The sequence below is a fragment of the Talpa europaea genome (genome assembly GCF_964194135.1).
Source record: "Talpa europaea genome assembly, chromosome: 5".
NCBI lineage: Eukaryota > Metazoa > Chordata > Mammalia > Eulipotyphla > Talpidae > Talpa > Talpa europaea.
Window position 1 is genome coordinate 122,632,299 of NC_140071.1, and position 23,660 is coordinate 122,655,958.

Consider the following 23,660-nt stretch of genomic DNA (forward strand, 5'->3'; position numbering starts at 1 on the left):
TGTGGAGTCAGTACTGGAAGCCAAAGCAGTCTGACTTCAAGGCTGGTGGACTTGACACCCCACTCCGCCACCTCCCCAGGCAGAGGACAACATCACACCACAAACAGCAATAGTGGGATGGCAACTTCTGTGAACTGATCTCTCCCTGGAGGCTATGGATTGCAGCAGGAACAGTGTATTTACAGTAGCAGCGATTTCAACTCCCAACTGGCCCCTGCTGCCTACAGTCTCCCTTTGCCTGCACGCTTGGACACAAGATCAAAGGACTCGTTCTAAAGGCCCCAAATTAGGTTATTATTCTTCATAGCAAATGCACCTGCAATTGGTCCATAAAACTGCTGAGAAAAATTGGCAGCTTTACCCAAGCAAATACGGAAATCCTCATAATAACTGTACAAAGGTGGAAGGGTCAGGTCCTCATCCCCATTTTAGAAATGAGGAAATGGAGGAACAGAGGTGAAATGACTCGCCCAAATTCGCAGAGTTGGTTGGCGTTGTCGCCAAGAACAGAAGTGTGTCTGCCTGCAGACCAGGAGCTCCTTCTGTTCTGCTTCTGAGTCTGAGCTGTGGGAACGACCTGGAAGGAAAATCATCCCATCCTGGGGTCACTCCCCCAGTAGGGAGGGGGCAGCGGTGGGCGGTGCCAGGAGGTGGTTCCACTGGGCAATTAAGATTTCAAAATGCCTTTTCAGGTTAGACCACTTGGGCCCTACTCCATCCTGTGGCCTAAGTGGGAATATTAACAGCACATAATTTGAGATTAGTGCTAATGAGTAGGTGCTCAATAAATACTTGTGAGATGAATAAATGAATGGCTGTCAAAAGATACTTCTCACGTGCCAGGACAAAGTAAAGGACAAGGCTAAATAAAGGGCCAGGGGCCAGGCATGATTGTATACCAAGATTTGCACAAGGAAAATCTACCCAGGGCACAGGGAAGCTAGCCCGAAACCTTCTAAAACCTAAAATGCGAAGTAAATGGGAAAATTTTGGGAGGCTTTGGGGAGAAAAACTCCCTTTGTTTGGAGAACTAAGGGGAATAGGAACCTAAACGGACTAATGAAAGTAGTTCTGGGGTGTAAAGTTTTGGCAGGTACCAGACTGCAAAGTGCAAGAACAGATAAAGGAGTGGATTTCAGTGATTAGCCTCAAAGAACAGTAGTTAGTAGAAAAAACAGCATATAGGTCAAAGGAGAAAAAAACCCACACTTGATTCACAGGTCGCTCTCCAGGGTAGAATGTACTGACCTCAATGTCCACTTGAGCTCTCATGTCTAGATTTGGCCAAACTCCACTGATCTGGTTTGAGACTAGCTCTGGGCCATCCCTGGAGACCCAGGGGCCTTTCAGAGATGGCAACCTTCTCCAGCAGCTCTCAGGTTAAGCAGAGCTCTGCATGGGGGGCTTGCTGGGAGGGGGCTGTCTTGGGATGCACCCTTTCCTGGAGATCAGGTCAGAGGTAGACCCTGAAGGGCATGGCTGAAGGACCACTTTACTTGCCTACATTCTGCCTATGGTTCCCCTTAGTAATTAGATGGGGGAAATGATAATGTATTCAGCCTGCCAACACAATGGAGTGAGTTTCAAAAAGCTCCAGGAACCTGTTTTGCTGGAGAAATTACTATTAAACTCTCTGACCCAGGGATACAAATACACTGATAATTTTTTAATATTCTATTGAACTACAGAGATATTCCTCACAAAGGCAGATATTCCTCAGAAAGACAGTGGAAAGGCACACACATACATGGGCACACACATGCACACACAAACACACACACACACAACTTTGGGAGGAAACAGTCCTAGTTCTGGTTCAGAGACTGTAGCAATGTCTCTTTTATTACTACTAAATTTCAAGGAAAGAGGAGTTGAGGGGTGGGGGAAAGCCAGGCTACCTCCTTTAGACAATGCTGTCCCTTATCAGGGCAGACTGCTGTCTGGTTTCCTGTCTCGAGCTCTGGCATGACTGCTTAAGATGAGAAATGGGGGTTTAAGAAAAGGGACAGATCAGACTTGAAAATGAGAATACCCAAGACCATTACAACCCTTCTCTTCCACACCCCTGCAAGATGGATTTGGACTATCTAGCAAAGTAGATAGCAACTGTCTTAAGACTCTAGGGATTTTTTTTTTTTAAAGTTAATACCAATGACAGTGAAGCACTTTAGAAAGAAGCCCAATTTCCAGAATATAATTCCTATTATCTAAATGATGAAGTTGTTTGCATTTATTATCATGTTTTTCTTCAACGTGGCTGGGGGTGAAAAGAGAAAGTAAGAAATACCACCAAAAAACCCTATTTTATAGCAGAAATGTTGATTTGGAAATATTAAGAAGCTAAAGAACACAGGGAGACAAAATGGGGTTGAATTAGGAATAGTGATTTGCATGGTCAAGAGATGAAACTCTTATTGTCATTTAGTTTTGTAATTATAGTAACTACCAGACTGGTATAATTTTTCCCAGTTGTTCAATTCAGTATTTAAAAGCTTGAAGAATTTTTTTTTCCTGATAGAATACATTAAACTATAATCATCTCTATTAACTACTTCCCTCACCCCCCCCAAAAAAAAGGAGGAAAAAATGATTTGGGGGAAGGCAAATACTTTAGTCTACCAAATTTGGCTGGATTGTTAACATCTCTGAAACTAAAACAAACAACTTGCTTCATTTTGGGTTACTTATACATTTTAGTTAAAAGGCTTCTTGTCCTACAAGTCAACTTAATATTTCAAGTTCATGTCCCCCAAAGGAGAAAGAAAAATCTTATTGAAACTTTTAAAAGCTCTTTTTTTCAACAAAGGCTATCAGTAACCTACTAGTTTATCCTAGAAACTTTCTTAACATCATAGTTTATTTCCCTTTTGCACATATAGAAAGAATGTGGTGGGATGTGAAATTAAAACCAAATATCTATCATCAAACTTTGGAAGGGTAAGGCCTGGTCTGCTGCCTCAGCCACTCTTGCAATTTATTCTACTAGCAAATATTGTAAATGATCCCTTTAGATTTTAAAGAAAATCCAACAACAAGTTTAAAAAGGAAACCTGCAGAAACTCTCTTTTTTAACCATTACTTTAAAACTTACTTTCTGAAGACCCAAATGAAAATTCATTTGTTAAAGTAGGTCTCACTCAGAAATTCATTAACTCACAGCTGATAGAATATTTAAAAAATGAGATTGTGAAAAAGTTGCTATTGTAAAACAATAAGCAAGAGCATTCTCCTCTTGTTTTCAAAACACAGTAAAATTTTTCCAAGCTGTCATTAAATGAATTTATTCCCAGTTCTTTTGAGCTTTTTATTCCTAAACAGTGTAAATAGCTGTAGATTACAGTAAAACTGTTGTCCTTAGAAAAAGTATTGTAGTATTTTAACCTTTGCCTTTAAAAAGAAATAATCTTGGGATTTTCTAAATGCATCTTACATTTTGCTTCAGTACTTTTTCTGAAGATTTTTTTCCTTAAAACATAAGCAAGACTTTCAAGTCAGCTCAGGCTGCCAGGTCTGCAAGCATTCGCCATCCAATGAAGTCTCCTAGGCTTTGAGTGTCAGTGCTAAATGTGAACAAGGGGTTTGGAGGGGGAGGGGGAGAGAGGTCCAGATCTTGCAGTAATGAGACTGCTTCTAAACTCTAATACAGTGATCCTGACCCAAAATTGTCGACTTCAGGTGAAAATGCCTATCCTCAAACACCCTACCCACCTTCAAAGAATGAAAAACAAACAAAAACAAGCTCCTTTGGATTTCTAGCCAATATGCAGAGAAATTGCTTAAAATTAGTGTGGCGATGAAAAATTTAAAAAGGTAGAAGTATTTATCTACCCATATAAACACACTGGAGCAAAGGGTGCATGTAAAAAGGTTAACTGACATCTCATTATGACATAACACAGGCATCTTAAGCAATTTTAAGTGTGTAAAGACATGATAACTCCCTGGGTGGGGAGAGGGAGTTTAGGGGCAGGGACCATGGCCTGGTCTGGGCTACTGATCTACCAGAAAACAGCCTGAAACAGGAAAGAGCACACATATGCCACTTGGAATGTATGACGCAAACCCCAGCCTTGAAACAAAGAACAGGAAACAGCTCTGCTGGCTGTGCTGGAGAGAAAGCACAGAGAAACATTTAGCCGGCCCTCCCTGAACCCTATATTCATGAGCAGCTGGAGTTTTTTAAGACAACAACAGGGGGGTGGAGGTGTTTGTTCTAGGGGTGTGAATAATAACACTAGCTTTATACCGGGGACCTGCCCTATTTACAAATAGGAGCTTCCACATATAGTAAACATCATAAGTGAACATGGGATTTTATCATATCCAAGCAGCAGAAACCTTCCTAATTACCGCCAGCCGCTCCTCTGGTTTCTTTTGTCTCTTTCTCCTCATCCCTGTGGCTGGTCTCTAGCTATGATCAAATTCTGGGTTAGGGTAAAGATTATTGCTGACCCTCAGAGGATGATGAGGAAAATGAGGATAGAGCACTGCTGCTAAGAATTCGGATGACAATTCATTGATTCCACAAAACTCAAAATTGGACTGATTTTAAGTGACCCTTAGTGGCAGAACTAAATTCCAATGACACAGACTCTGACACAGCTAAAGTCACCCCAAATGTTCAGTCTTTTTCAATTGCATAGTTAAAAACATACTTGCACAGTTGCACATCTGTTCTGCAAGTACCCACAGCAATAGAAATTCACCTTCGCAGAATGGGATTCTATTCCTGACATTCATTTTATTCAAAACTCTACAATCTGTATAACAGAGTAGCATTTTTATGAGATATTCAAAGTATTCCTTTAAGGTATTTTTTAAGATAAAAAAATCCATTCATAGCTCTTTTCCCAGGATTTCTCTTTATTTTGTTAACTAAGGCTGTTTAACTCAGGTTTCCATTATCAGAGATTTAAGAAACTGTAGCTGTAACTACAGGTAAAAAATAAATAAATAAATAAAAAATAAAAACTAACCAACCCCCCCCCCAACAGCATCACTGTGTCCATAGCAACCAGAAGATTGGGTTTTAATTTAGAAACTTTGCAGTGAAAGAAAAAGAAAACAAAAACAATTGCCTTCTCCAAAGCTATTTGCTATGTTTTATATCTGACAAGGTTTTGCCTAAGCAGATACTTTTCTTTGTTATTCTCAAATTAAGATTTTTATGCTTGCATTATCCTTGCAAGCCAAATGCTGCTTTTAGCACTGTCTTCATTGAACTTATCAAGAGCACATTAGGTTTTCTTCTTCTAATAATGCTATGTCTGAAAGCCAACCCCACTGACTGCAGGAAGGGCTATATCTGTTCTCCAGGGAGTTTAAATTAATCAAACATCTCATTTCAAGTTTTCTGTTAACAGCCTAAGGTCAACTAACATACACCATGTTTCAAGCCAGTAGAAACTCATTCTTCCATTCCCTCTTAAAAAAAAAAATACTACTAACTTTTAAAAATTTGGGAGATGTTAAAGCTATCCGATTGCTTTTCCCTAGGAGCAAGTCTTCCCTCTGGTTAGGCATACTATCATCCAGATGGATTTCTCTTATAAAAATGCTCCTCAAACATAACAACACTAGGAAAAGGACAGCACAAAATTGTGGAAAAACCCACGGCGAACAAATGCCCTATTCCCCACTTGATTTTGCTTACAAATGACGAGTCTCTATGAACTCGGAATTCCACTTCATACATGCCCCATGTACCAGAGTCCTGTGATAATAGGATTAATTTATTTTCGAGTGTCTTAGGCGATACTAATAGAAAAAATACATGTAGTACAAAAATTTCGTGCAAAATGTTTATTTTAGGGAAACACAAGAGGTGAGCCATTTCCAATTTCTGTTTACCCTGACTTACTAAGTCGCATTCGCACATTCTTCATCTGGTGTGACTGCACACTGCTTGTTACAAAATGTAAAAGCATAAAGAGCTTTCCCCTGCTCTCCGCCAAAGAACAGCTATGACAATTCCAGGCATTATCTGCCACCTCCCGGAAAGGACACTCTGAAACCTTAGGTAAGTCCCGCGGGTCCGGGTCCAGGGGATCCGTCTCTGGGGCCCCCACCTGCCTCTGGTCCCTAACGCCGCAGGCAGTTGCCTAAGGCGCTCTCCGCCTCCAGCCACGCTGCAATCCCGTTCCAGGCACTGCGGCAGGTTCTCTCTGTGCCCCCAGGAGGACGCTCCAAACCTGGCCAGCTCTTCCCTCCTGCCCCCGAGGATCCAGACGCCCCGGCAGCTGCGGGGCTCCAGGACCGAGAAGGGGATGTTGTCTCCAGTCCCAATTGCCCCAAGTTTCTTCCCAGAGGGCCCGGGAAGCTGCTCCAAGTTTGCTCCAGCGGGCGAGTGGCCGCGCGCCCCGTTCCAGAAGGGGGGCGGCGGGGGTGGGTGGGGGTGGGCGCAGGCGGAGAGCCGGGGGGGAGGGCGGCGCAGGGGGGAGGGGGGAGTGGGGAGCCAGGAGGGGGAGGAGCAGGAGCGCTCGGCCCCGGCGCTACCTTTCTCCAAACAACGCTGCCCCACGCGGAGAGCCCTGAGATTTCTGGGGCTTTGGAGGGAATCGCGAGCGAGCAGGCGGGCGGGAGGGCGGCGGCTGGGGGACCACACAGGTGAGCCCCCGCCTGCGCCCTAGCCCGGGCCGCGGCGGGCGCTCCCGGCCTCGCTCTCTTCCCGCACCCCCCGGGATTCGCACGGGGGTTCCCCCATCCAGCACTTTCAGCCACTGAACCCGGGGTACCCCCTCCCCTCGCCTCTCTGCCCCCACCCCCGGCTGCGGGGAGCTGTTGCACTTTCCCAAGCCCCCAGGCGCCCCCACCCCCGCGCTGCACCCCCCAACCTATCCACTGCGTGCCCCCCTTGGAAAAAATGAAACCGGACCAGCGGAAAAGGGGGGCAGCAGGAGTCGGGCGAGAAAGGTGAGGGCGAGGAGACTTACTTTTGGAGGCGCGGCGCTGGGCGCTGCAGAGCAGAAATAAAGGCCCGGATCCGGGCTCCTCGCGTCCCGAGGATGCAGAAATGTCAGCGCTCGGGTCCGGGCGGCGTCGGCGGCGCGGGGCCGGGCGCGGGGGCCGGTGCGGGGCCGGGCGCGCGTGCGGCGGGCGGGCGGGCGCGGGGCGCGGGGCGGCGGGTGGGCGCTCGGCTGCGCTCCGGCTGGGCCCGGCTCCGCGCGGCTCCGCTCCTGGCTCCTGGCACCAACTCCGGGCAGTCACATGACGCCGGCGCCGCTCGCTCTGCGAGCCGCCCGGGGCTGGCGGGGTAAGTAGAGGCTGGGACCCGGGGTGGGAGGGTCAGGGAGGGGAGAGGGAGCCGCCGCGGCCGCCCGGGCTGGGCGGGTCCCCACCCACTGGGTGGAGGCAGCCGCCGGAGGGGTCGGCCGAGTCACTCGCGCAAACACGCACCCCGCCCTGCGCCCTTCCCCCGCCGCCCCCGCCTCCCGCGCCGCCCGCGCCCGCCCCGCCCAGTCACCCGGGGCCGGCCCGACAGACACTCATTATTCCCCGGAGCGGGCGCCGCCCCGCGGGCCCGACCTGTCCCGCGAGGCGCGGCGCGGCCGTGGGGCTGGGCGTGCGCGCGCGGCCCCCGCCCCGAGCCCCCGCCCCGCGCCCCCGCCCGGCCCGGCGCGCCCGCCCCGCGCCCCCGCCCCGGAGCCCCCGCCCGCGCCCCCACCCCCGGCGCCCTCCGCCCGGGCCCGCCCCGCCCGCCCCGCCCGCCCCGCCCGGCCGGCCCCGCCGCCTCGCCGCCGCCCGAGCCCGGGGGAAGGAAGGGCGGAGCTGCCCGCTCCGGGCGTCGCCGGGTGCAGCCCGCTGCGCCGCGTCCAAAACACACAGCCCGGCGCGCGGGCGAGCCGGGGCGGGGACCCGCGGGCCGGGCCATCCATCAGCCGCTCCGGCGGGAGGGCGGCCCCGGGCGCGGCGCGCAGGGCTGGGCCCCGCGGCCGGCCCGGCCCCTCCTGCGCCGCGCGCGTCCGAGGCTCCTGCAGAAAAGCCGGGTGAAGGCACCCGCCGTGCGGGAGCGCGTGCGGCGGGCGCGGCGGGCGGGAGGGGCCGGGGTGGGGGACCCCAGCCCTGAGCTGGCCCCCGGTGGCCGAGGTCACTCGACTCCCTGCGAGCGCGCGCTTTCTTTGTACCCGGGGGCGCCGGGGGCGGGGGCGGGCGGCCAGGGGCGCCCCCCGCCTCCTGGGACGCTTCTTGCAAGGTCGGGACCCCCAAAGCAAACTTCCCACGGGCTGGGCCCGCCGCTGCAGCGAGAAGGGGGTCGGTAGCTGCGACATTGGCTCGCGCGGGCCTGCCTGAAAACTTGGCAAACTTGGGTCCGGAGCCTCCCCGCCGGGGGAGAGCTGGAGGCGAGCTGAGGGCTTGGCCTGACGACCTTTTCCTTCTCGTCCCTTCGCTGGGACCCGGCGCGAGCGGGCTCCGAGGCCCGAGCCGGCGGCTGAAACGCTCGTTTGGCCCAAGCCAGGCCGCTCGGAGGACTTTGTGTAGCTTGGTACCCGAGTTTAATGCTTTTTTGAGTTTCTTTTTAAACAGTATTAATGCAATAAAGAATGCAATAAAAAGAACAAAGGACAAATTGGTTCGATTGTTTTAGTCCTGTGTAATGTTTAAAAACGCCCCTGCTTCAGTCTATGCCTCGTTATTGCTTCAAGATGTTTTAAAGGCCCTTTAAGTTCACTCTTCTCACTTTGATGCTTCATTCTGGCATGGGGGAACTTAAAAGGTCGTGATACAGTGTTTGCTGAGACCCGACATGGAGCTTACGCAGTGTTATAAAATTAGTACCGGGTAACCTCAAGTAGTGAATTACATATTGTAAAAAAGGCCGGTACATAAAAGACCACGTGGAGAACACCCAGAAATGGAACTTCTGCTTGTGCCACCCTGTTGTCCCGCAAGGTTAAACCTGAAAATGTTAAAAAATGAAAGGGTTTTTTTTTTTTCTAGTGAATTAAAGAGAAATGCAAGGAAAAAAAAGAGAAATGCAAGACAAAAGTTGACTCCTTATCTCTTGCCAATTGTAATTCACTGATGACTGACATTAAATGTCTGATGGGACGCCTTCGATTTGTATTCACTGGAAAACAGCGTTAGGGATGACCACAGCGTTAGGGATGACCGATGGAATTATTTGCATTCTATGCCTGGCTGGTAGTAGGTTGCAAAAATACAGACTTCGCTCCAGGGACACAGAAGGATGACAACCTAAGCACATACATGGTATTTTTTACATTGTTCTATGGGTGTGGACCCAAAGAAAAGTGAAAAAGGTCTATCTGAAAAAAAGTGTGATTGAAGATAAGAAGGGAGTGGTTTTGATAGGAAAGGTGGGGGAGGGAGAAGAAAGTCATAAAATAGGTTAATTAATGAACACTCTGTTCAGTGCCCTGTGGAAGGCAACTCTAACACAACTTGTGCAAAAATGAATCGGTCCAGTGAAGGACATCAGCATTATCTGGATGCCCAAACCAGAAGTACCTGGAGTCAACTTTGACTCCTCCTGCTCCCTGGCTGTTCATAGCTGCCCATGGCTCAGGAATCCTAGACTTCATCAGTTACTACCCACTCCTTGGTCACTACCTTGGTCTGGCCTATTGCCTCAGTGTCCTGTAGGCATCATGGCTAAAGATGGCAAAGGGATCGGAGCAAAGGAAGAAGAGTGCCTTTTTTTAAATGCAGACCTAAATGCATCAGTCCCTTCAGTGACTTCCTCTGGATCAAGTCCAAGGTTTGTGCTGCCTCCACCTGTCACTATAGACTCATCACTCCCCCTGCTCCCCTTCCATTCTCTTCTCTGGCAGCACTGAGCTTCTTTCCTTTTCTATCCCCCTCCAACTTACTCTCCTGACCTCTAGCCCTTAGTACACACTCATTTTGCTAGGTCGTCTAGCCTTCTTTCCCCTAATTCTTGATCTTTATTCTCATGGCTTTAAATTCTATTGATCTTTGAATCTTGACTTAAATGATACTTTTTCCAAATATATCTTATCTTACCAGCATTCCTCTCCCACCCTTGGATAAGTGAAGGTGTTCCCCTTTGGGTTTCTGATAGCATTTGTGCTTTATTCTTTCTTGTAACTGATTATTTAACTGTCTGTGGCACTGAAATAGAAGCACTGTGGAATATGGACCTTGTCTTTTCAGCAAAATCGTATCCCCAGGGTCCAAATGTTCAATGACTATTTGTAAGGTGAATAAATTCAAGGTGAATTGAGAAGGAGAAATGGTTTACTGGCGAAGAGATGAGAGCAGGAATCTGGATGACTTAGTGGTGATGACTGTGCCTTGGAAATATTGAAGAGGAGGGAAGAGAAAATTTCCTTCATTGAATGTTTTTAAACAGTGAGATGATCAAGGTAGAGACCATGTTTTTAAACCTGAACACTAACATAGCACCTGGCACGCGCTTTAGTGATCAGTAAATCCCAGATAAATGCACCATCTCCAACCTGGGCCTTAGGTTGGAGATGGTAGCTGCTCACTCAGGTTTAGGTTTGGAGCAGCATCTGCTCCAGGAAGGACACCTCTCCCTGGCTCCAGCAGAACTTTATTGCTTTCAGCCAATCTGCAGTCGATCTCTCTTGTCAGTGATTATTGACTGAAGAGTATATGTGACCTAATTCTGCCAGTGGGACCTGAAGAGGAGTGTGCTGGGGCTTATGGGAGGTATTTTTCTTCCTGAGGCGAGGAAACTCTTAAACCCCTAGGCCTGCTTTGGAAGTTGAAAGGTGAGGATGTGACACTTGGAGCTATGGCAACTAACTTATAACCTTGAGGGGAATGCCCAGGGTCCAGATTTCATTAGAGAGAGCAGTTTTCTCATCATTAGTTTTCAACTTCAATGTTACCTTTTCAAGAATGACTTTCTTCACCATACAATCTAAAATATCCCTCTACTCCTCATTCACTGTCTACTAGACGCATTTTACTTTCTTCTGAAATGTATCCTTAACCAAAGTTACTTTTAGTTTTTGGTTAGTTTGTTACTTCTTTTCCACATTAGGACCCTGCCTGTTTCCATAAGGGCAGGGACCTTGTCCTCTTCAAGCCTTTCCCCACAAACTCCTGAAACAGTGTCTGGCCAATATAAAGTGTTGCACCAGTATTTGTTGACTAGTGGAAGACAACGATGACACCATGTTGAGATTGATTCGGGGCACAGAGAACACAAGCAACTCTGAACCCCCATTTTCTCTTTGTGGCTTCTTTCACAGTTCAGTTTCAGGAGATCACTTTCTGATACACAGATCCATATGCTGGAGATTCCTTCCTTAATCTTTTTCAGTTTTCCTGTTTCTTCCCCAGGAAAATTTATTCTCTTCATTGGATGATGGGCCAAGTTATGAAGGCAGAAAAGTGTCAAGTAGGGCCCACCCTGGTGGCACAAGGGGTCAAGCACTGCACTATGAGGCAATCCAGACTCTGCAGCATGAGTTCAATCCCTGGGCGGCCAGGGAGAAATCCACATGGCTAGGCTGAGCTCTCCTGTCTCGCCTGCTGCTCCCCTCAGCAGTGTATTTCAGTCAATCCACCTGTTCTGTTCCCCACTCTGTCTCTGGTGAATCCTCTCACCCCTGCATCTCTGGCCTGTACCCCAGCTCTCGTATGCATAAATAAATCCTTTTTAAAAAAGAAAAAAACAAAAGTGTTATGTACTTGTAGAATTATGAGCAACACAGATGCATCTACCATAAAGGAAAATAAAGTCATATGACCTTTTTCTTTTCCCCCTTCCTAGGATACAGTTGACACAGAGCATATGTAAATGTAAGGTATACAATATGATGATTTGGTGCATAGATACTGCACAATGATTACCACAGTCAGGTTAGCTAACACCTCCATCCCCTCACATACCTTATTTGTGTGTGGTGATTACACTTAAGATCGACTCCCGCAACAATTCCCAAGCATATAATACAGTGTTATTAATTACAGTCACCATGCTGTATGTTAGGAATTAAGACCTTATTTGTCTCATAGCCAGAAGTTTGTACTCTCTGACCTACATCCCCCCATTACCCCCACCAAATAGAAATCCTTCTCTGTATTTCTATGAGTTCAGCCTCTTCAGACTCCACATATAAGCGAACTTATATAGTATTTGAGTTTCTCTATCCGGCTTACTTTATTTACCATCATGCCCTCAAGGGCCATACCTGTTGTTATTGCCAAAGGCAAGATTCCCTTTTGCTTAAATGACTGAATATTTCTCCATTATATGTATTTTTTCTTTATCAGTTCATTCATTGAAGGGTTCTTAGGTTGTTTCCATTTCTTGTCTATTGTAAATTATGATGCAATGAACATGGAAGTGCAGTGGAACCTTTGGGATAGTGATTCCTGCATTCAGGGAAGTTGAGAGAAAATATAAAATTGCTGCCTTATCATTATACAAATGCAGAATATAATGAGTAAAATCCAGAAAAGGACCATGTTTTGAAAGTCAAAAGGATAAAATGGTCAAACTGATTCTCTCGAAAAAAAATATGAGTGCTCTTGTATTTTGGTACAAGTTTGGTCATTGTCTTCAAGGAGCTTACAGTCTTGCCAAAGAAATTGCATCAGGTCAGAAAATTTCTAAAAGGCTTCATGGAAGAGATAATATCAGTGCTAACCCATCATGGCTGGAAAGGGTGGGGGGTTTCATGCTACATTGCTAGGTCTGGAAGGGGCCGAGGGGCAAAGGTCCAGCAGGAGCATAAACCCACTTAGGAGCGATGTCAGGCCAATCAGGTAAGGTTGGCGGAGGCCCAGACTGTGAAGAAACAGAAAGCTGAGAAACTGTAAGTTTTTCCAGTAGACATTGGGACACCATGGGAAATTTCTGAACAAGTGAGTTTAATGACATATACGATGACATTACATAGAATTAATATAAACTTCCAACGGAACATGTACATAATGAGAAGTAGGTAGCAACTGTGGTCCAGGTACCAGAGGAAAGCTACATCTATACATGTATATACACACCATCTCTTGCTCACCTATACACACACACACACACACACACACACTTACACATACACACATGCTTCTCTCTTCTCAGTAAATAAGTCAACAAAGCAGTACTGTGTGAAGTTTGCTCTAGGGAAGTGGCCTGACCACCTTCCTTTATCAGCTCCTTGCAAGTGTGTTGCATGTCTTCACCTGAAACCCTGAAGTCCGAAGAGCTTCCCTCCCTGTAAAGGCAAAGTGACGCAGGTCTCCTGGGTGCTTGCCTGGGAGAAGGACCTTTCACCCCTTAACCTCCCGACCCTGCAAACCAGTCCACACTCACAAAGGCTTTAGCAATTTTGCTAAGTCGTAGGGAAAAAGAAGCGTGTGTTGGATCACGTGAACAGTAGGGTGTTCCTCATTGCCCTTGAATTAAAAAGGATTTGCTAACAAAAGATATTAAAATCATAATAATGGTCATATCAAAGTGACAGGAGGGAGGGTGATATATTTCATTGCCTTTCAGTACTCTGTTGTGTTTTTTCTTTGACAAGCATATATTACCTCGATAATAATAACGAAATGTGCCACTTAAAAATAGCTAAGAAGGCGATGGGCATGTTGTATATAATTAAATGTGGAACCTCAAGGACAGCTCTGCAAGATGGTACCTTGAAAGCACCCGCGGCCTAGGTGTATTTCTTTACTTGTGAGTTTCAAATGGAGTGGGGTGCAATGCAGGGGCTCTAGGAGGTGAAGGCAATAGGAGAAGATGACCATCTCCTTTTATTTGCTTGTTGGCTTTTAATTGCTGCTTGGATAGCTGGGCCTGGACAGATTCTTGGAACTGGAATTCTTCCTCAAAATAATTTACTTTAAAAACCACTCCAAAAAGGAAAAAGTTAAAAAGGAAAAAAAAAAAACCAAACAAACAGAAAACCCGGCAAATAGGACTGAATAGAGCTACAGTTCCTATTTCTCAAGAGACAGAAATATACTTCCTGGAGCACAAGGTCCACTCACCCTCTCCTGGTCTTTCACCAGGATCTAGTGATTCAAAAACAGAAGTGTCAGCAGTTGTAATGGATATGTCGATCGGGGAGATTCCTTGCAGTCTTCTCCAGGACCATTAATAAAGTGGGTGGGCCGCCAGGAGATTCTGTGTGGCCTCAGCTAGTGGGGTTCTAGCTTCTCTCAGGCTTCTGCTTAAGCAGGTTTGTTTGTTATTGTTTCAAGGTTTTCTGGGTAACTATAAGCAACAGACCTTGTTAGTTCCTCTTGAGATTGCCCACTACTCCCCACCCTTATTTCTCACCTCCTGGCATCCTGTTTGTCTCCCTGACTTTCCCCCGCCCGTCCCCACCCCCAATCAGCTACCAGTCCTTTTAGCCATGTTTTTCTTCCCCCAGTTAGTCAATTTTAAGGTTCTATTTTTATAAGTGTTCTCACATCAAAGAAGCATGCCGTATATTTAATTTTTTATTTGTTGACTTGTGCTTTCTTTTATTGCGAATACCTTAAAACTATGTCTGGGTATAAGGCATTTATTCCAATGTCTGTCCCCCACCCCCTTTTCTTGAAGACACTGTATTTCTGGGAAGGGATAAAAGAAAATATGGGGAACTTTGAAATGTGGGTGATCTTTGCTTATTCTAAGTGTCTAAGGTATGATAGGAGCAAAAAAAATCAACAATGTACTGTGTTTAGGCTCATATCAGCATATATCTTTACTATATTAAGTTTTAAAGAATATTTTAGCCCAGCAAAAATTTTATATGAACTATTTAGACTTATAATTCAATTTTGCTGATTATTGTTGCAAATCTGTCTGTTAGCTAATAAATATCACAGGATCTAGCACCTCTAACATTTTGCAGATTTATGAGAAATATTTCTTAAAATTTAGAATAACATCATAAATGAAGTCATAAATACCCTTGAATATCTAATTCTGGCAAATGATCAGAAGAGAGAGAATTCAATTTTTGAAAAAAAGAGGGAAACACTTTCAAAACTCACTGAGTACAACTTATGCTATACAATGAATTATTTAATTAGCTTCGTTTTCTGTGCGGAAGATAAGAAAACTGAAGGTTCAAAATAAGCAGAATTTGGTGACAGTGGAATTCTAAACTGGCTTCTCTTATTACTTCGTGGATGTCTGAAAAGTGAAGTTTTTCCCTAGATGGACACAGGTTTCCTTAAGTCTGTTTATTTGGCAAAATTTAAAAATCCAATTCGGGCCTCCTTGGTGGCGCAGCAGTTGAGCGCTGGGTTGCGAAGCTGCCCGCAGCTCTGCAGCGCTGGTTCGAGCCTCTGCAGCGCTGGTTCGATCCCTGGCTGCTCCCTGGCCATAGGAGGAGGGTCCCACATGGTGCGCAGACCTCTCCTGCCGCCCGCTGCTCCCCTCAGCAGTGTACTTCGGTCCTTCTGCCTGCTCTGCTCCCTGCTCTGGCTCTGGTGAATTCTCTCACCCTCCGGCGCTTCTGACTGTATCCATACTTGTATAAATAAATAAATAAATCTTAAAAAAAAAAGATTCTTTAAAAAAATAAAATAAAAATCCAATTCACTTTCTTTCACACGGCGCTGAGAAGATGAGCTATCTTAGGTAAGTTCCCAAAATTCTGGGAGAGACAGGAAAGGTCTTGGTGAGAATTCATTCTTTCTTCTGGGAGAGGTCATCTGGGTAGACTCTCTGCTTTTCCTCCCCAAATATCTCAAAGTTCTCCCTGTTGTGTTGTGTTTGAAAACCCCTCTCCAAAGTCTAGTCCTGGGGGATTGGCCCTTTGGTCAGGTGGCAGTGAGTTTGCCATTTAAATGATAAAATTTGCCACATTCCCTTTATTTTCTTTGGTACTTGAAGCAAATGTACACTTAGATCCTTAAAAAAAAAAATCCCAGTTAATTTAATCTAGACCATTTGGTGCAGATGACCCAACAAAGGTGCATTGTTTTATTCAGACACAGTGATTGCTATGTTTGATGTCCTCCCTAACTAGCACTGTTGATTGTGTTATTTCAATTCTAGATAATAATCTTTTTATTCTATAGTGTTTGGAAACTAGGGAAGGAAGGCAAAGTTTGTTTAGCTTATTTTAAAGAAAACTTTTCCTGTGTCATGTTTTTTTCAAGCAGTGTATAATTCAATTTTTTTTTTTTTACAAATCAAAGAAAGAAATCCTCCAAATTTAAAAAAAAATTGTTTTTATACACTAGAACTACCTCCCCCTCAGCCACCTGTGCTGTGTGTATTTCTAGTTAGCTTGAACTTCACTACTTGTTTGTAAGGTAATTAGGGAAGGGCTTTATCTTTTTATAGTTCCTGTTACAAGTCTTTATACTTAATAGACAGTTTTATATATTATTAAATTATTTAAATTTTAGTTTTCTTGACATTATAGTTGACTTCGCCCCCCCTCCATTTGAATGAATTTATCTATTAAAGGATGCCTGTACTCTGCTTTGTGTATTATTGATTTGAATGTGTATATTTTATGCCTTATTGCATAACACCTGCTTTAGTATTTCTGAGTCATATCCCTGGAAATGTAAGCTTGAATCAAAATAGTTCTTGTTATTAAAGTCTAATTTCCCAAGGAAAATAATAAAGGTTATATTTAAAATATTACAAAAGTTTCATTCAAAATGTCTTCTTAGGGCCTCCCTGGTGGCTCAGCGGGTTGAGTGCTGCACTGTGAAGCTGTCCGCAGCCTCTGCAGCTTGGGTTCGATTCCCAGCTGGTCAGGGAGAGACCCTCATGGCACGGCAGGCCTCTTCTGTCCTGCCCGCTGCTCCCCTCAGCAGTGTCTTTGGTCCATCTGCCTGTTCTGTTCCCTACTCATCTCTGGTGAATTCTCTCACCCTCCTGTGCCTCTGACCTGGACCCCAGTTCTTGTATAAATAAATAAAATCTTAAAAAAAAATGCCAACAAATGTCTTCTTATATCACATAAGAAGGAGACCAAGTTAGATTGGGAATTAAATAATAATGCTTACAAAATTACCAGAGATGGTGACATCCATATTTATATGTGAGGTTTGGACTCTCCTTCAGTTCTCTTAATTTATCATCATTGCTTGGATCCAATTAAATGAAAAGAAACACAACAACAAGATTTTTAAAGGTTATATGAAGATGAGATCGCCTGGTCAGAAACAACTTGATAAACATCATATGCATTTTTTCCTAAAGTTTTTTACATACTTCATACCAAGGGAATCAGAAAAATCATTGACAGTAAATATAAACATCATAATAATAGTTTTTTAAAGGTATTTCTTTTACCTACGGTTGCCTAGACACACACTATTTGTCAAAGCCCACAGAGGCAGAGATCAAATGCGTTTCCATATCCTGCTGCTGACTGGGTTAGCTGAGGTAAGTCACTTTTTGATTAAAAAACAAAGCAAAACAGCCAGAGGAAAGAATAGTAAGAATCCTAGGAAAGAATGGAATAGGCACTATTTAAAATTAGGACGTGATACCTGTTTATTAGATTGTTAATGGTCACTCTCTGTTGATCTCTACAGCGTCACTGCTAACTACAGAATCACAATGTCATGTCCCACTTTTAGAAGAGCGAGTGCCCAAGCTGTTAAAGAGGCTTGGATTTGCTCTGTGCTGCCAGGGCTGGGGTGGAGGTGAGTGCTGACTGTGCTATTTTCCAAGGATGCAATTAAAAATCTACTCACACCCCTGCTTAGACTTTTAACTATTTTTAAAAGTCCCTGTCCTCAGACACCTTGCAATCTAAAGTGGAAACCAGATAGTTATCTTCACAAAAAGATAACCAATGGTATGAAGAAGTAAGTGATATGTTTTTAAAAGTGTATTCCATAAAGAGGAATCACTTTGACTTCCGAGGGTCAGGGAAAGATTTACGTGAGAAGGAATTTGCACATTTAATGCTGTAAGCAGTGTGTAAGGTAAATTATCCCACATCATAGTGAGGAAACTGAGGGTACCTGCTTTAGTCAATCTGCTGTGTTTACTGCTTTCATTAGGTTGAGTCTTAGAAGTGGAAATTGAGCAGTAGGTAAATGCATAGGCCATATGTTTATGGCTAATTTGGATTCAGAACTGACCATTTTCTGGATGTTAGTATAAAGGGTAGTATATACATACTAGGTTCAAAGAATAAAACCAAAGATAGAAATAATCTTTGATAATGAAATAACTTTTTCTTTCTGTAGACAGTCCAGTATATTATATTATGTAACTATATTGTTATTAGTGATAATAAATAACCATTATTAGCTATCATAAATAACCATTATTAATAATAAATATGTAATTATCTGTTATATAAGTCATACCTTTTATATAGTAATGATCATTTCTTTTTGATTATATAGATTCAAATAAAGTTACAGGTCACTTCTTTTTTTAAAAAAGATTATTTATGCATATAAGAACTGGGGTGTAGGCCAGAGGTGTGGGGGGAGGTGAGAGGATTCACCAGAGACAGAGTGGGGAGCAGAACAGGCAGATCTAGTGAAAGACACTGCTGAGGGGAGCAGCGGGCAAGACCGGAGAGGTCTGCTGCGCCATGTGGGTCACCTCCCTGACCAAGGATTGAACTCGTGTTGCAGTGGCTGCAGATAGCTTCATAGTGCTGTGTCTTAACCCCTTGCACCACCAGGGAGGCCCCTACAGGTCACTTCTTACCTGTACCTCTTGAATTTCTCCAGACTACCAACCTGCTTCAGCACCCGTGGAGGGAGCCCTCCTGTATTAATGTGCTTTGACTGTTGATTCAACTGTGCTGCTCCTTTAAGGTGCGGATTAAGGTTCAACAAACACTTATGGAAGATCTGTCCTGTAGCAGCCATTTCCCATAAAATCATGCTTCTCATAAATATGGCAATACAAAGTTGATGTTTTTAATGAGCATCAACTCTATTCAATAATTTTATGAGGAAAGGGTTACATAAATCTATAAATGAATAATTAAACACATAACTTAAATATTGAGACTATATATATTAAGACACAAAATGCAAAATTTGCACAAACTTCCAAAATGAAGCCTTTTTCAAAGGAGATGCTTTTGTCTTGAGTGTGCCTTCAGTTCAATGGAAATGTGTATCACCCCTACTATGAGGGGATTTTGGTAGCAAACCTTTGAGAAGTTCTGAACATTTTCTTCTTTTAAGTTTCATAACCACCATGTGAGGATATTATCTTAATTTAAGAGATGAGAAAACAGAAGCGTGGATACATCATATTGCTCTAATTGATGATATAACAAGTAAATAGCAGCATAGGTGATAACTCAGTGCTTTTTATATTGTGCTAAGTCCTCATGAGGCTGGCTTGGTCTCCAGTTCTGCATTTCCACATCTGTCTCAATCTCTCTCATTCACGGTCAGCTATTTGTGCATCGAGTCAATAAATTGTTGTTAGGAGTTTAATGTATATCAAGTTTATGCCAGGCCCAAGATCACAAAATTTAACAGAAAAAAAAGCTCCAGAAATATATACATAAGGAATCTTGTATTTTTCCTGAGTTCTGGGACACATCTATAGATTGATGCTCCACAAGGCTGTGCACATAGATTAGTGAGCTGTAAGATGAATAAATCCCAGGGTAAAGATGAATTAGGAAATATTTGGAATCTGACTAGCCAAAGGGGTGAGCTTTCATTTGTTCTTGGAAGATTTAATGGAGATCCTCTAGTAATCATATATTTGTAGTAAGTCTAAACTATCCTTGGAGTAAAAGATGCTCTAGAATAGGGGTTAGAAACTTTTCCATAAATTTACAGATAACAAATATTTTTAGCTGTGGGTCATATGGTGTCCACTATAACTACAAAATTATTGTGCGAAGGCAACTATAGAAAATACATATAGAAGGGTGTGACTGCATTCCAATGAAATTTTATTAACAAACACAGGTGGCCAGTATGTGGGCTAGTTTATTGTCCCTCACTCTACAGCAGCACAGTCTAATACAAATATGATGCAAACCACATTTGTAATTTTAAATGCCTGGTAACCACAGTAAAAAAAAAATGAGTGAAATTAATTTTAATAATATATTTTACTCAACTCAATAGTTCAAAATATTATTAATTTGATATGTAATCAATATAAAAATGAGAAAGTCTGCATTTTTTATACTAAATTTTCAAAATCTGTGTGTATTTTATACTATAGCATATCTAAATTTAGATGTACATTTCAATAGCCACATGTAGCTAGTGACTTGAATAACAGTTCTAGACTCACTGAAACAGATCTTGAAGGATCAAACTGATAGGTAATTGACTTTACCACTTGCCATAATAAAAGCCAGTGCTCTTTAAAGAATACATAAAGCAACAATTAGTAATAAAATAATAGCAATGTAAGCATCAAATAAAAATCACTAGGCATGCTTAAAAGAAGGATAAATGGTCTACTTCAAGGAGAAGAATCAGTTAAGAGAACCAGACCAAGAAACAACAAGATAATAGAATAAGCAGACAAAGAAGTTAAAATAGTTTTTATGAGGGGCCAACCCAGTGGCTCAGAGGGTTGAGTGTGGTGCTGTGAAGCTGTCTGCAGCCTCTGCAGTGCCCGTTTGATTTCCAGCCGGCCAGGGAGCTACCAACATGGCGTGGCAGACCTCTCCTGTCATGCCCGCTGCTCCCCTCAGCAGTGTATTTCATCAGTTTACCTGTTCTGCTCCCCACTCTGTCTCTGGTGAATTCTTTCACCCTCCCACACCTCTAGCCTGTATCTCAGTGCTTGTATAAATAAATAAATCTTTTAAAAAAAAGTTTTTATGTTTATCCTTAAGTATTTGAAGGAAAACAAAATAATCCAAAGAAAAGTGAAAGGTATAAAAAATGAATCAAATGGGACCTCTGAAAATAAAACATTCCATCTGAATATTTCACTGGATAGGATTAAAAACAGATGAGGCACAAAAGAAGAAAAGATTAGCGAATCTATAAGCACAGCAATTAAATCAATCCAAGATGAACCACAGAGAGAAAAAAGATTGAAATTAAGTAAATCAAAAGAGGTTTGATATATGGGACAGTAGTATAAGCAGGGGGAAAAGGAGACACAAAAATATGATGAAATAATGACTGTCTCTGTCACTCTGTCTCTGTTGAAATACTTCAACATTTGATGAAAATTATCTCACTAATCTAAGAATCTTTAAAACTCATGAAGAAAAGTTAAGGTACATAATCAAATTTCTGAAAATCAGTGTTAAAGAGAAAAATACATTAAGTACAGAAGAATGGAATATAAGAATGATCTCAGACTTCACTTCAGATGTTACAAGCTAGAAGAAAATGAAATAAAATATTTAGCAAGCTAAAAGAAAAAGTCTACTTAGAATTTTATGTCTAATGAAAATATCCTTCAAAAACAAAGATTAAATAAAATTTTATCAGATAGAGGGCCTCCCTGTAGTGCAAAGGGTTAAGACGGAACCTATGATGCTATCCGCAGCCCCTGCAACATGAGTTCTATCCCCGACCAGGGAGACCTACCCACATGGCACAGCTGACCTTTCCTGACTCACCCGCTGCTCCCCTCAGCAGCATATTTCGGTCAATCTGGCTATTCTGCTCCCCACTCTGTCTCTGGTGAATCCTCTCACCCCCTGCACCTCTGTACCCCAGTTCTTATATGCATAAATGAATAAATCTTTTTAAAAAAACACAACTTTATCAGATAGGCAAAACTTAATGGGAATATAATAGATATATTCCTAGGTATTTACTAGATATATACATACTAAATATATTCCCAGATATTACTACAAGAAATATGAAAGGAAATTATTTAGTCAAAAGCAAAATGAAACAGATGCCAGAAATGGTAAATATGTGGACAAATAAAAAAGATTTTGTTTCTTCATTTTAAATTCTTTAAATGCTAATGGCTGTAATATGCAAAAATAACAACACTGTATTTTTGAGATTATCAAATATGTAAAAGCAAGATGTATGACAATAGCTTAAAGGACAGGATGGGGAAAATGGAAATCCATAATTGTAAGGGTTTAATGCTACACATGAGGTGGTATAATATTATTTAAATGTATTATGAGTTAAAAGTGTGTTGTAAAATATATAGAAATCACAAATATAAAATTATATGGTTCTAATAATAAAGATAAAATAGAATATTAAAAATTATCAATAAATTCAAAAGAATCAAGAAAATAAGAAAATTAACAAGAAAAGTTTAGACAAACAGAAAACCATGAATAATGATAGATTTGATGTAATCATTTTAATAATTATATTAAATGTAAGTTGTCTGAAGACTATAATTAAAAGAGATCAGATTAGATAAAAAGATTCAACAATATACTATGTATTAGAAAATCACTTTAAATAGCAGACCAAATAGGCTAAAACTAAAATCTTCAAAAAGAACTACTATGCAAACTGAAGGTGCAAGAAAGCTGAAATGATCATATTAAGACAAAGCAGATAACATAAAAAGGAATATCACGAGAAATAAGGAGGAATCTGTCATAACAATGGAGTCAATTCATCAGGGAGATACAACAATCTTAACGTAATAGTACTTTAAAATACCTAAAGCAAAACTGATAGGATGACTCAGGGATCTGGAAATCATTTAGATTCTCTGAAATAGGTAGTTGTATGGAATTGGAAAAATAACCTATGAGCAAAAGTTTATTCCCTTGTAAAATAAAAGTAATCAAATGCACATCATGGATATCTTGTAAGGATTAGCTAAAGATATATGTGAAGTTAAAAAGAAACCCAAACTGAAAGAACTGAAAGGAAATTTGAAAATTCACAAGTGCAGTTGAAGTATCTAACACTCTTTACTTGGCATTCAATAGGGAAAGAAAACAGAAAATCAGCAAAGATATTGAACACTTCAATGACACTTTTTTTTTAAAAGATTGATTGATTTATAGAAGAACTGGGGTACAGGCCAGACGTGTGTGTGTTGGGGGGGTGGTGAGAGGATTCACCAGAGACAGAGTGGGGAACAGAACAGGCCGATCTATTGAAATACACTGCTGAGGGGAGCAGCGGGCGAGGCAGGAGAGGTCTGCTGCTCCATGTGGGTCAGCTCCCTGGCCTGGTATCAGGGATTAAACTCAGGCCACTCAGGCCGAAGCCTTAGGTGATAGTGCTGAGACTTAACCCATAGGCTACTAAGGGGGCCCTAAATGACACTTTCTGTTAACTCTTTGCTCCCACCTTCCCACCCTCCCCTTCTGGTAACTTCAGTTGTGCTGTTGGATTTCAACGGTTTGTTTTTGTCTGTTCCTTTGTTATTAATATTCCACACATGACTGAAATTATCTGGTATTTGTCTTTCTCCTTCTGACTTATTTTGCTTAACATAATCCTCTCGGGTTTCATCCATGTTGTTGCAAATGGCAGGATTTCATCTTTTTTTTTTTTTTGGAATAGCTGAATAGTATTCCACTGTGTATCTATACTACATCTTAATCCACTCTTGTGTCATTGAGTGCTTAGGCTGTTTTCAGAACTTGGCTATTGTAATTAGTGCTGCAGTGTATATAGGAGTGCATATATCCCATAGAATTAGTGTTTTTGCATTCTTTGGGTGGATATCTAGGGAATGGAATTGCTGGGTCATGTGGTACTTGTGAATTCTTTATTCACAAGTATTTATATTTGTTAAATATAAATACTTAAAAGCAAAACATACAAATGTTTCACAAACTTAGAAAATAGGATGAATTAATTCCCAACTTATTTCATGA